At 37.8% G+C, this 15,046-nt stretch overlaps 1 protein-coding gene across 1 annotated transcript in view; it reads left to right on the forward strand.

Annotated features, from left to right (window-relative positions):
* GOLM2 (golgi membrane protein 2) overlaps positions 1–15,046 on the forward strand; it is a 110,151-nt gene that overhangs the window by 45,956 nt on the left and 49,149 nt on the right. The gene's annotated exons all lie outside the window — the stretch shown is intronic.

Raw genomic sequence — 15,046 nt, forward strand, 5'->3', positions numbered from 1 at the left:
AATACATTATTTCAGCCTGTTAATGTACCAAAGCTTGTTTCATCTCTCCCAGTTGCTGAACCATTAGAGTAGTTATCCTTTTCTCACTGTTATAACTATCAGCTATAAAACTCTTTATGTAAAAAGGATTTTTCCCTCTTATATTATTTCAATGGTGTATATTCTCAAAAATAGAATTCCTGAGGTAGACTGTTTTATTGCTTTTATTGCTCAGTACACATATGTGAACAATGGCTTTCTAACATGATGGCATTAATTTATAATATAAATGTTTCCCTGTAGCCCCATGAACATGGGCTTTTATAACTCTAACTTATTTTTGTGAGTATAGGAATAATGTAATGCCATAAATATGTGTAGGAAATTTAATTTGCATTTTAATAGTGAAAGTTAAAACAATTTTTTAAAGATTGTGTGTATTTTATTTTTAGAGAGAGAGGAGGGAGGAACAGAGGGATAGAAACATCAATGTGTGAGAGATATGGCTTCTCACACCACCCCCAACTAGGGACCTGGCCTGCAACCCATGTATGTACCCTGACTGGGACTCGAACCAGTGACTTTTTGGTTTGCAGGCTGGCACTAGTCCACTGAGCCACACCAGCCAAGGCTAAAATTTTTCTATATGTTAACTATTTGTTTCTTCTTGCATGAACCATCTTTTTTATCCTTTGACTACTGTACAGCAGACATTCACAGTCCTTACAATTTTTTAAATATATTTTATTGATTGTGCTATTACATTTGTCCCATATTTTTCTCCTCTTTACTCCCCTCTGCCTTATACCCCCCTCCCAAAATGATTCCCCCACCTTAGTTCATGTCCATGGGTCTTACATAAAAAGTCTTTGGCCTCTCCATTTCCCATACTATTCTCAACCTCCCCCTGTCTATTTTGTCTACCATTTATGCTTCTTATTCCTTGTACCTGTCCACCCATTCTCCCCCCACCTACTACCCACTAATAACCTTCCATGTGATCTCTATTTCTGTGATTCTGTTCCTGTTCTAGTTATTTGCTTAGTTCGTTTTAGTTTTTGTTTTTAGGTTCAGTTGTTGATAGATGTCAGTTTGTTGTTATTTTACTGTTCTTAGTTTTGATCTTCTTTTTCTTACATAAGTCCCTTAAACATTTTATATAATAAGGGCTTGGTGATGATGAATTCCTTTAACTGACCTTTTCTGGGAAGCACTTTATCTGCCCTTCCATTCTAAATGGAAGCTTTGTTGGATAGAGTAATCTTGGATGTAGGTCCTTGCCTTTCATGACTTGGAATACTTCTTGCCAGCCCCTTCTGCCTGCAAAATTTCTCTCGAGAAATCAGCTGACAGTCTTATGGGAACTCCTTTGTAGGTAACTGTCTCCTTTTCTCTTGCTGCTTTTAAGATTCTTTCCTCATCTTTAATCTTGGCTAATGTAATTATGATGTGCCCTGGTGTGTGCCTCCTTCGGTCCAACTTCTTTGGGACTCTCTGAGCTTCCTGGACTTCCTGAAAGTCTTTTCTTTGTCAGATTACGGAACTTCTCCTGCCTTATTTTTTCCAAAGAAGTTTTCAATTTCTTGCTCTTCCTCTTCTCCTTCTGGCACCACTAGGATTCAGATATTGAAACGTTTAAAGTTGTCCCAGAGGTTCCTAAGCCTCTCCTCATGTTTTTGAATTCTTGTTTCTTCGTTCTGTTCTGGTTGAATGTTTCTTTCTTCCTTCTGCTCCAAACTATTGATTGGAGTCCTGGTTTCCTTCCCTTCACTCTTGGTTCCCTTTATTTCACTTTTCATAGCCTTCACTTTTTCTTCTATTTTGCAACAATACTCAACCATATCTGTAAGCATCTTGATTACCAGTGTTTTGACCTGTGCATCTGATTGGTTGGCTAACTCCTCATTGCTTACTTGTATTTTTTCTGGAGCTTTGATCTGCTCTTTCATTTGGACCTTTTTTTTTTTTTTTTGGTCTCAGTATGCCTGTTATGTAGGAAAGGGCTGAGCCTTAGGTATTTGCCAGGGTGGGGCAACCCTGGTATCTGCATTGAGGTGCTGTATGTGGGGGAGGGGTCCAAGAGGGAACAGTGCTTCTTGCTCAGCTCTTAGCTGGCATTCAGTTACTTCCCACAAGCAAATTGGGCTCTTGTGGTGCTGATTCCCGGTGGGTGGGTTTGTGTATGTTCTAGTACCCTGTATGTTCATTTGGTCTCTCCAACGAACTCTCTTGTGAGGCTAGGAGTTCCTGCTGCTGCCTCAACTCCCACAGGTTTTTTTCAGTCAGAGGTTTTGAGGCTTCCCCCCCTACCCCCCGGTACTGGAATTCTGGTTTGCGTGGTCTGTCTGGCTCCCCATTTGTTCTTCTAGGTTTATCCGCATGTTAATGTGGATCCCTGGTCCACCCACTGCCATCTTGTTGGGAGTCCTTTCCGCCTCTCCTACCAGTCTGGATAAATGTTTCTTCTTTAACTTCTTGGCTTTTGGACTGCCATACAGTTCAATTTTCTGGCAGTTATTGTTATATTTTGTTTTTAAATATGTTGTTGTCCCACTTTTGGTTGTGCGAGGAGGCACAACGTGTCTACCTATGCCTCCATCTTGGCTGGAAGTCCAAGAATTTGCATTTCTATCAAGTTCCTGGGTAATGCTGATACTAGGGGTCCAAGGGCCACACATTAAGAGTCCCTGGATAACTTCACTGTCTTACAAACAAATTATGCTCCCTCTAACTCCATATTTTTAAACATTTGTTATTGCTCTTGTCCTTACCTTCATTTTAGGGAACTATACTGTGACTTAGAACCCAAAAGATAGGCATCAAAGAATTTAAGGAGATAACAAAAGAATACACATGAAAAAACTAAACTTTATTTGGACCTCAAACACTCAGCAACTTCAGTCACATACAATAAGCTGTGACCACAGAAGTAATCACTGAGATTGTTTTTACAGCCAAGAATAACCACAGATAAGTCATTACTTCTGATTTTCTAACATAATAAATTGGAGTCAGCAGGGAGAGATACCTATGATAGACAAGAAACAGAAATGGCAAGAAAACAAAGACTGGATGGTATTAGGAAAGCAGCAGTGGCAGACTTCAAATGGAAATAGAGGAGTAATAAACATTAATGAAAAAGGAGATGTATAGTGAGTAGAAGTGACCATAAAAGAAAAAATAGTGAATAAACTATTTAAAGTATGGGGTAATTAACTGAACAACAAGCCAAGTCCTGAAAAGGGACAAGCCTAATTCCCTATTATGTCGTACTAAAGCACACCAACAACTTGACAATCTGGGAACATTTAGTCTGAAAGAAATAAGCCATACATACTTTCAGTAAACATAAATGGCTCTAACACAGCATAAGTATCATGAACAATAACTCTGAGTCAAAAAAAGGTTCAAATATGGTTGACTGTTATCAAGGCAAAAACAAGTACTATATACACTTCAGCAAAATTTTTCACAAAAATCATATCCACAAAGTCCTGGCAATTAATGGGTAGTTAATCAACTAGAAACATGAATCATACAGATATCTGTGACTTTTCTCAAGTGTTACTCAAAAAGAGAAAAAGGTCACATAAAAAATAGTAAGATCACATTAGTTAAATACTTTACTAACTTTTACTTACCAGTTGGAAGGTCTTCAACTTTTGCAAGGTCATTCTCCTCTATTCCAGGCATTCCTGCATCACCACCTGGTTTGATTTGCTCTGCCCAAGTAACAAGATATAATTATTTATTTTTTCTTACATAAATTGAAATTGTTTTGAAGGAAGGTAACAATCAGTTTCTAAAGCAATAAGCTACACTCACTGAATATCTTTATATCTCACTTTGGACAAGAGTTGTAACTCTAAAATAACTTACTGTTTTTTTCTCTATCAAAGGATGTACATTTGAAACAATACAGACATTTAATCATAACTGAACTAAAATCAAACAATATTTGTTGATTGGAGATGTTCACTTCAAAATGAGAAAAGTCATCATGCTGTTAACACAAAACCAAACAACTGTAATACCTTTCCCTTGCTGAATATGATTGCTCGAGGGCTCTTCATTCTTTTCTGCAACATTCTCAGGTACTTGTGGAACATTTTTAGGTACTGCATGATTGTTTGTACCCAATTCACTTCCACCTTTTAATTCAAAATTGTTGGCCTCTTGCTGTTAAATAAAGATTTGGTAACAGTAAATATTTTTCAGTTCAAAATGTTAAATAATTGACACAACTATTAAATAAATGTTCTCAAATAGTTCATTTTCAGGAACATATACCATGGGTCCAAACTTCAAACACTTGGAGATATAGCATATGTTATTTTCTGTTCAGCTTTTATACCTGATATGAAGTCAAAGCATAACCAACACCTTTTAAAAGTCTCTAATTATTACAGCAAATGGCCTAAAATATTAGACAGAGGTAATTCTCTTTGACTATTCTAAGGGAGTGGTCCAGCAAGAAGAAAGTCTTGCTGGGCACTGTAGGTTACTGTAGAGGTCTACAGTTGGACATTATCCTGAGTGCTGTGGGAATATGTTTAGACCTGACTTAATTCTACTTGTGGGCCAGTTTTCTCTTTTGTTTTGGTTGAGTTGCCTCAGTGGAAAATTGAGAGAGACAAAGAATCAAGCAGATATGCTTTGGTTGCAACATAGGTCCTTATACTTAATATTTAACACATTTACACATGGTTTGTCACTGGTAAAGCACTATGCAATGTAATCATTGAGTAATGTTATAAAAAACAGTACTAAAAATCTACAGGAAATCTAGAATTACATGAGCCAAATTAAAAAATTTGTCACAATAAAAAGAAAAAAGGTGTCCTGATTGGTGTGGCTCAGCAGGCTGGGCATCTTCCCATGGGACAAAATATCCAAAACGTTGTCAGTTTGATTCCAGGGCATATGCCAGGGCACATGCCTGGGTTGTGGGCTAGGTCCTAAGTTAGGCGGCTTGTAAGAGGCAATCGATTGATATTTTTCACATAGCTGTTTCTCTCCCTTTCTCCTTCCCTTCCACCTCCCTACAAGTAAATAAAATCTTTTAAAAAGAAAAAAAGGTGCTTTAACAATTCCAGTGTACCTGGCAGATAAAATCAACAACAAACATTTGTCCTGTGCTTCATACTTTACAAACTGCTTTCAGATTTATCCTCTAGCAGAGATAAACAGTGTGAGGAAAAATAAAACTGGGACTTAAAGAAGTTAAGTAGCTTGTCTAAGGTTACAAAGCTAGAAAATTGTAGAGAAGGAATTCATACCACAGTCTTTCTCGCTCCCATATTTTCTGGGAATTTGGTAAGAATAGCCAAATCTCAGAGCTTAACTGTTGATGAGTGAAATGACAAAATGAAATTTTTCTATGTGTCAGTACGAAGGACAGGGTGAGAAAAGTGGTGAGGCACAACCTGAGCAGCTATTCTGGATCTCTGTATATTTTACATCACAGGCTATTTTTATAGTGTTCTATTGCTTTGTAGATGTGGAAAAAACAAACAATATTAAACAAAACTTAAAAGTCAGTGAACCGCTGTTCAAAAATACTTTTCCATTTAACATAGTTAACTAGTTAACAGAGCTACCCCTTTGATGTGTTATTAATGATTATACCTTTATATGAATGGACAATATTAAATATTCTTTAAAAATAAGAGGGTTTTCTAAGTATAATGCTGGTGATTTGGTAAAGGGGTACCCTAATTGTTTTTTTTAATAATTTTTTTAAAAATTATTTTTTTAACTGAAGTAATTTTAACTTCACAAAAAAGTAATGAACTCTCACTCAATTTCCCTTAATGCTAATATCTTATACTAGCATGGCACATCTGCAAAGCCAAAGAGCAAACATTAGTATACTATTAATCAACTAGACTTTATTGACTTCACCACTTTTTCCACTACGTCCTTTTTCTATTCCAGGATACAGTCCAGGATACTACATTGCATTTAAGTCCTCAGGTCTCCTTAATCTCTACTGGTCTACGACAATTTCTCTTCCTTTGTAGCATGAAAGCAGTAAACAAATGAATGTGACTATATTCGAAAAGACTATATCTATTTATTATAGGCACGAAAATGAAAATTTCTTAATTTTCCCATCACAAAATATTCTTTTGATTTTTTAACCACTTTTAAAATGTAATAACCATTCTTTGTCCACAGATAGTATGAAAACAGAGAGCAGGCTGGATTTAGTTTGCTCCTTCTCCAGAATAATTTCTAAATTACTTGGTTTAAAAAAAAAAATCCTTGACTACAACTTACACTTGTCTGATATAGCTTACATTGGATTTGTTCCTATGAAAAAACTCAAATTTCACAGAATCAACTTGTTACAGCAGTTGAAGAACAGGGAATAAAGGGGTAGAGAGTAGAATTAGGCAGTTTGTCTGAAGGCTAAGGACTGGTTACCCCAGAAAGGAGTTCCCTAAGCATCTCCCTCCTCCCTGCCTGTTTCAATTAGGGAAGGATAAAGGCAATTGCTGAAAAGTATGTTAATTAATAATATAAAAATAGCCCAGTATAGCAGAGCAGAAAGAGAGAACTACACTGGAAAAAGGGAAAAGCTCTCAACTGCTTTTTGGAAGAACAGAAGAGAGCAGACTCACCCCTTTATTTATATGGGCTTGTAACAGTGCAAATGCAACAGCAACATCTCTTCCCCTTCCTTTTGTATTCTGCTATGCTCCTCTGCTATCCAGTGTGTCAATAATATCTTCCACTTGTTCTCAGTGCCTCTATGCCACTAGCTGACTCAGGCCTGCCATCTTCCAGCAATCTACACCCACATCTCTTCAAGGTAGGCTGCAGACAGGCAGCAGATATTCCATTTTATAGATTCAAAAATTGAAATACAGAAAAAACAACTCTCTCGATATCATGCTGTAAAATGCTGAAACAGTTAAGAATGAAAACCTGATTTTCTTAACTGCTAGTCCTTCAGAGGAGATGCTACCAGAGAACAAGATTATGATTTTTCACTGTAACCTCTCTTTACTTTAAATTGCAAGACTTCTTACAAATCACAGCTACTTAGATAAGATTACAAGGTGTAGAAAAATGAATGTCCAATGACTAGTGATCTTTAGACAAATTCCCTCCATTTCGTAGACCCTTTGGGAATATACAGGGTCTGGCACAAATAACACCCCTTTTTATTACAAAATCATAAAGCATATAATTCTGGAACAACAATATCATACTCAAGCATACCACATAACATTTCAGGTAAAATGTTCAAACTAAAACTATAAATTATTACATCCATATTATTATGCTACCAACCACACTCAAGCAGGCGTTACTTCTACCGGACCCTGTATATCCTGTGAAAATAGATAAATCAATTAAAAAACTTGACACTCCCAAAAACTTACATCAAAATAGTGGCTAGTGTTTCATTTCTATGTTTTAAATAGGAATACAGAATAGCAGAGATTTATAATTAAAGAGACAGTTTCTCAATTATTTTTCTGATTCTCAAAAGCATAAAATAGGAAGTAATTGATTTTTCAGTAAAATCTTTTCCACTTTACAATCTGAGAGACATATTAAGAGCAAAAGTTATTTTTAAAAGTCAGATAAAAGATATTTAGCTAAAATTAGTTTTAATAGTTAACGTTATGTTTTTTCAAATATATAATTTTCTCAGCAATAAAGCCTTTGCAAGTCATTTTTAAAATCAGGCCGGCTAGAATACTTAAAATACAATGTTTTATGACAAAAGTATGTATTTTAATTTCTTAATTACAATATTTATAACAAAAACATATTTTGATATAAGTATTGTGTTAAATTTACCTTTTGTTCCTGCAAAAATTGGTCTGCTAATTTTTTAATGTTTTCTTCATGCTGTGCTCTTAACTCCTTGATTTGTTGTCCACACTGAAAACTAAGTTAAAAAGTCATTTTTTAGACTATATCATCTTGGATTATATTCTCAAAGTTGTCTAGAAGTTTAAAACTTAGATCTACAAAGACAAAGCCTTTAGTTAGCAAGAGAGTAGGAAAGGGAGGACAAAAATAGACATAATATAGCTCACAGTCAAAATTCTTTCAATATTTGAATAATGGAAGATAAAGAATACTGATGAACCTACATTTTTAAAAAAACAGAAATTAGAAAGATAAATTTTATTTTTAAAATTTTCACTTATAAAAAAGCAATTGTCAAAGCCGATTTCAATCACAGAAGAGATAAACACTACAGAAAACTGTGAGACCAAAATATAGTAACAGATGACAAAAAACAAAATCATGAGAGTTAATAGGAGTGGCAGCAGATGATTCATCCAATAGTTAGTATTTTAACACAATAATAAAAGTCTAAATCACAGCAAGAGCAATAATGGGCCCTAGTGAGGTAACTCAGTTGGTTAGAGCATTGTCCTGATACATCAAGTTGAGGGTTGAGGGTTAGATCTTTGTCAGGGAACATACCAGAAGCAACCAAGGAATACATAAATAAGAAGAATATTTTCTCTTATTTGATGTTTCTGTTTCCCTCTAAAAATCAGTATGTAAAATCAGTAATACAAATAATTTTTTTTAAAAAGAAGAGCAAGAATGGAAAAAATTAGTAAGACAGACTAACCTCAAGAAAAATTGAAAGAAACAAAAAAAATGTAAAGGACCTCCAGCCAAGAGAGAGGTGTAAGTAGATACTGCTTGCTCTGACAACCAAAAGTGGGACAACAACATATTTAAAAACAAAATATAACAATAACTGCCAGAAAATTGAACTGTATGGCAGTCCAAAAACCAAGAAGTTAAAGAAGAAACATTTATCCAGACTGGTAGGAGAGGCGGAAAGGACTCCCAACAAGATGGCAGTGGGTGGACCAGGGATCCACATTAACATGCGGATAAACCTAGAAGAACAAATGGGGAGCCAGACAGACCACGCAAACCAGAATTCCAGTACCGGGGGGTAGGGGGGGAAGCCTCAAAACCTCTGACTGAAAAAAACCTGTGGGAGTTGAGGCAGCAGCAGGAACTCCTAGCCTCACAAGAGAGTTCGTTGGAGAGACCAAATGAACATACAGGGTACTAGAACATACACAAACCCACCCACCCGGGAATCAGCACCACAAGAGCCCAATTTGCTTGTGGGAAGTAACTGAATGCCAGCTAAGAGCTGAGCAAGAAGCACTGTTCCCTCTTGGACCCCTCCCCCACATACAGCACCTCAATGCAGATACCAGGGTTGCCCCACCCTGGCAAATACCTAAGGCTCAGCCCTTTCCTACATAACAGGCATACTGAGACCAAAAAAAAAAAAAAAAGGTCCAAATGAAAGAGCAGATCAAAGCTCCAGAAAAAATACAAGTAAGCAATGAGGAGTTAGCCAACCAATCAGATGCACAGGTCAAAACACTGGTAATCAAGACGCTTACAGATATGGTTGAGTATTGTTGCAAAATAGAAGAAAAAGTGAAGGCTATGAAAAGTGAAATAAAGGGAACCAAGAGTGAAGGGAAGGAAACCAGGACTCCAATCAATAGTTTGGAGCAGAAGGAAGAAAGAAACATTCAACCAGAACAGAACGAAGAAACAAGAATTCAAAAACATGAGGAGAGGCTTAGGAACCTCTGGGACAACTTTAAACGTTTCAATATCTGAATCCTAGTGGTGCCAGAAGGAGAAGAGGAAGAGCAAGAAATTGAAAACTTCTTTGGAAAAAATAAGGCAGGAGAAGTTCCGTAATCTGACAAAGAAAAGACTTTCAGGAAGTCCAGGAAGCTCAGAGAGTCCCAAAGAAGTTGGACCGAAGGAGGCACACACCAGGGCACATCATAATTACATTAGCCAAGATTAAAGATGAGGAAAGAATCTTAAAAGCAGCAAGAGAAAAGGAGACAGTTACCTACAAAGGAGTTCCCATAAGACTGTCAGCTGATTTCTCGAGAGAAATTTTGCAGGCAGAAGGGGCTGGCAAGAAGTATTCCAAGTCATGAAAGGCAAGGACCTACATCCAAGATTACTCTATCCAACAAAGCTTCCATTTAGAATGGAAGGGCAGATAAAGTGCTTCCCAGAAAAGGTCAGTTAAAGGAATTCATCATCACCAAGCCCTTATTATATAAAATGTTTAAGGGACTTATGTAAGAAAAAGAAGATCAAAACTAAGAACAGTAAAATAACAACAAACTGACATCTATCAACAACTGAACCTAAAAACAAAAACTAAAACGAACTAAGCAAATAACTAGAACAGGAACAGAATCACAGAAATAGAGATCACATGGAAGGTTATTAGTGGGTAGTAGGTGGGGGGGGAATGGGTGGACAGGTACAAGGAATAAGAAGCATAAATGGTAGACAAAATAGACAGGGGGAGGTTGAGAATAGTATGGGAAATGGAGAGGCCAAAGACTTTTTATGTAAGACCCATGGACATGAACTAAGGTGGGGGAATCATTTTGGGAGGGGGGTATAAGGCAGAGGGGAGTAAAGAGGAGAAAAATACGGAACAACTATAATAGCATAATCAATGAAATATAATTTAAAATTTCTAAAAAGATAAACAAAAATGGCCCAAATGAGAGAATAGATCAAAACTCCAGAAAAAGAACTGAACAAAATGGAGATCAGCAATCTATCAGATGCAGAGTTCAACTTGCTGACCAATTGTCACCTGGGTGATTTGATATTTTGCCAAAAAAACTTTGTATAAGGCACGGTGCACGAGTGAGCACAATGTGATGAAGCTGCCTGCTAATCACCAGTTGCCCATAACTGCAGCCTTCTGAATCATCCAAATAGTTTCCACAGAGGAACATTCAGACTTAATGCGAAACTTAATGTAGATTCGTTGCTCTGCTCACACAGTCACTTTGACTGCCATGGTCACACAGTGCACCACTGCCATGGTCCCTCAGTGGCGTCCAGTACCCCCACTGACTAGTACAGTGAAGTTGTCATTGTTCACACATGCACATTGCAGTCCCCTCTCCTTGGCTGCCAGGTTACTGTTGATGTACAAACTGTTCTCATAGTAATGATGGCTCAACTTTTTCTGGACTAACCTCATTTATAACAGTTGTTTACAAGTCCTTGTCTGCTAATTTTAGCAAGTGGATTATTTTTTAGTCTATTTCTGTTGATTACTTTTTTCATTGATTACTTTTTTCTTTGATTATAGGTCAGATCCCTGCTTCATTCTATGTCTAATTATTGTTTTGTGTGCTATTGGAATTCTAATCTAAGGAAATATTGATTTTGTTGTCTTCAACTAACTAAAGGTGTTGACTTTTGTTCTGGAAGAGAGTGACATTACTTGCAGATCCTCTTCCTTTTGTCAAGGCTGGTTCTTTTGTCAAGCTTGGTTAGGGCTGGTCAGTTTTCATTTTGTTCTAGATCTGAGGACATAGCCCTTAATTCTAGGGTATGATACCTACTTTTGTAGCAGGACTTGTAGCATCTCATCTAAATTCCCAAGATGTGCAGTGAAGATTCTCTACTATGGTTGGGCCAGAGAAACATTGTCTGAGTGCTAATGTGACCTCTGTTATTTCTCTTTAAGTCTATAAACCCTGCAGCAGGTGCTTTAAGTTAGGCATGTCATATCTGTTCATGTGCACAAAGCAAACATAAGAATGTTACATCAGCCCTGGCTGGTATAGCTCAGTGGATTGAGTGCGGGCCTGCAAACCAAAGGATTTCTGGTTCAATTCCTAGTCCAGAGCACATGCATGGGTTGCGGGCCAGGTCCCCAGTGGCGGGGGGGCGGTGTGGGATGCAACCACACATTGATGTTTCTATCCCTCTCTTTCTCCTTCCTGTCCCCTCTCTCTAAAAGTAAGTAAATAAAATCTTCTTTTTAAAGAATGTTACATCAGCCCTGGCTGGTGTAGCTCAGTGGATTGAATGGTGGCCTGTGAACCAAAGTATCGTGGTTCATTTCCTAGTCAGGGCACATGCCTGGGTTGTAGGCCAGGTCCCAGCAGAGGACACACAAGAGGCAACCATACATTGATATTTCTCTCCCTCTCTCCTTCCCTTCCCCTCTAAGCATAAATAAATAAAATATTTTTTAAAGTTTAATTTTAAAAAAAGAATGTCACATCATTATTTTGCATTTAATATTCTTGCTTCAGAATGATTAGTATTTTCTATGGGCAATTGCTAATCAAAGTTTCATGAACCTCTCAAAACATTACTCAGGATTCCTAAGTAAACTATGTAATCAGGAGGCTCAATAAATTGGTTAGAACTGATAGTTTGGAAACCAGAAAAGTTAGTGTTTGTGCTGCCTGTCACTATGAGAACCAATAAGCACAGACAAGGATTGAATCTTTATAGACACTTTATTCAGATGCTGGCAATCTGAGAAAATGGTGGGTTATGTACCCTAAAAAAACATCTTAACATCACATCCCAAGCCAGCCCTTTTTCTAAGGAGAAAAAAAAGGGTAGGTAAGGGGTTTGGAATTAAGGGGGAAAGGTTAGTTAGATAAAAGTTGTAGTCTGACGTCCTGGCTGGTGTAGCTCAGTGGATTGAGCACAGGCCTGCGAACCAGATGATCGCAGTTCAATTCCCAGTCAGGGCACAGGCCTGGGTTGTAGGCCAGTGCCCAGCAGGGGACTCACGAGAACCATCCATACATTGATATTTCTCTCCTCCTCTCCTTCCCTTCCTCTCTAAAGACAAATAAATAAAATCTTTAAAAAAAAAGTTGCAGTCTGATGATTGTCCTAGCATCCCAGCGATTCTTTATCTGGGTCCTGGTTGGTGGACGTTCCCTCCCTGGAGCACAGTGGCACAGATATCATACGCTTGCAGTCCTCCTGAATTGTTTTTGGGTGTCCTGAAGTCAGGTTCGGTTTGATCATACATTCCAGTTCCTGGAACAACAGCTTTCTATATTCGTTAATCAGTAAGCCTATTAAGTATAAGCTAAAACTAAAACTAAACTTTTTAAGTGTGTTTTATTGATTGTACTAATACATTTGTCCTAATTTTTCCCCTTTACTCCCCTCCACCTAGTACACCCCTTCCCTCCAGCAGTCCCACCCTTAGTTTATATCTGTGAGTTGTGCATATAAGTTCTTTGGCTTCTCCATTTCCTGTACTATTCTTAGCATTCTCCTGTCTATTTTCTAACTACCAATTATGCTTCTTAAACCCTGCACCTTTTCCCCCATTTTTCCCCTTCCCCTTTCCTTCCCCTTCCCAGCTGATAACCCTTCAAATGATTTCCATGCCTATGATTCTATTTCTGTTTTAGTTGTTTAGTTTGTTTTTGTTTTTGTTTTTTAGATTCAGTTGTTGATACTTGTTTGTTGTCATTTTACTGTTCATAGTTTTTTTAATCTTCTTTTTCTTAAATAAGTCCCTTTACCATGTCATGTAATAATGGCTTGGTGATGATGAATTCCTTTAGCTTTACCTTGTCTGGAAAGCACTTTATCTGCCCTTCCATTCTAAATGTTAGCTTTGCTGGATAGAGTAATTTTGGATGTAGATCCTTGCCTTTCATCACTTTGAATACTTCTTGCCAGCCACTTCTTCCCTGCAAAGTTTCTTTTGAGAAATCAGCTGAGAGTCTTATGGGAATTCCTTTGTAGACAACTCTCTGCTTTTTCTTACTGCTTTTAAGATCCTCCTTTTATCTTTAACTTTTGACATTTTAAGTATGATGTGTCTTGGTGTGGTCCTTTTTGTATCCAACTTGTTTGGGACTCTCTGTGCTTCCTGGACTACTGTCTCTATTTCCTTTGCCAAGTTAGGGAAGTTTTATTTCACCATTTTTTCAAAGAAGTTTTCAATCTCTTGCTCTTCCTCTTCTCCTTCTGGTACCCCTATGATTTAGATATTGGAATGTTTAAAGTTGTCCCAGAGGTTCCTAAGCCGCTCCTCATGTTTTTGAATTCTTGTTTCTCGTTTCTGTTTCAGTTTATTTCTTTCTTTTGTTCCAAATCATTGATTTGAATCCCAGCTTCCATCCCTTAGCTTTTGTTTTTCTGTATATTTTTCTTTATTTCACTGATCGTATCCTTCATTTCTTCCTTTATTTTGTGGCGATACTCAGTGAGTTCTGTTAGTATCCTGATCACCAGTATTTTGAACTCTGCATCTGGTAGCTTTGCTGTCTATGTTTCATTTAGTTCTTTTTCTGTAATTTTGTTCTGTCTTTTTATATGGGTCATATTTCTTTGCCTCCTCAATTTGGTGGCCTCCTTGTGTTTGTTTCTAAGTATTAGGCAGAAGTGATTTTACTCTCTTAGTTGTGTGGCCTATGTAGAAAAGGTACCTGTGAATTGTGTAGGGGCAGAGTCTTAGGTAATTGGTAGGTTGAGGCAACCTGCTTCACTGCTTTGTGACTCTGTATGTTGGGGGTGGTGCTCAAAATGGGAACAGTGCCATTGCCTGGCTTCTGAAGGCCTGCTCATCCCTCACCCTACTTCCAGTCACCTCCCCTGCCTCCCCTATGCGATTGGCGCCCTTCTTGTTGCTCCTGTGATGTTGGTGTACATTCTAAGCCCATAGGGGCTCTTTAAGCAGCTAAAATCTGGCAGTTTCTTCTGTTGCCCCAATTCACATTGGTTTTTACAGCCAGAAGTAATGGGGGTTTATCTTGCAAATCCTGGAACCCTGGGCTGGGCAGTCTGGCCTGGGATTGCTCATCCTTTAGGTATTCCTCTCGATATTTACTTAACACATGTGAAAGTGGTGCCATCCATTCCACTGGCACAGCCTTTCTGTGCTACACTTCCTCTCCATCTCGTTTCCATGACTCCACCCCTCTTACCCTCTGAATGAGTGTGGCTTCTTTAAATTCTTGGTTGTTGGACTTCCATACAGCTTGATTTTCTGATGGTTTTGGGTGTTACTTGATTCTGATCTGATTGTCATTCTTTTTGTGGTGTCTAATGAGCTGAAGCATGTCTGCCTATGCCTCCATCTTGACTGGAAGTCTAAAGCTAAACATTTTTGGTTTTTTAAAGATTTTATTTATTTGTTTTTTAGAGAGGAAAAGGGAGGAAGAGAGGGAGGCAAACACCAATGCCTGGTTGCCTCTCACATACCCCCACTGGGGACTAGGCC

This window comes from Sturnira hondurensis, unplaced genomic scaffold (assembly GCF_014824575.4).
Source record: "Sturnira hondurensis isolate 20B ecotype Veracruz unplaced genomic scaffold, ASM1482457v3 Scaffold0008196, whole genome shotgun sequence".
Classification (NCBI taxonomy): domain Eukaryota; kingdom Metazoa; phylum Chordata; class Mammalia; order Chiroptera; family Phyllostomidae; genus Sturnira; species Sturnira hondurensis.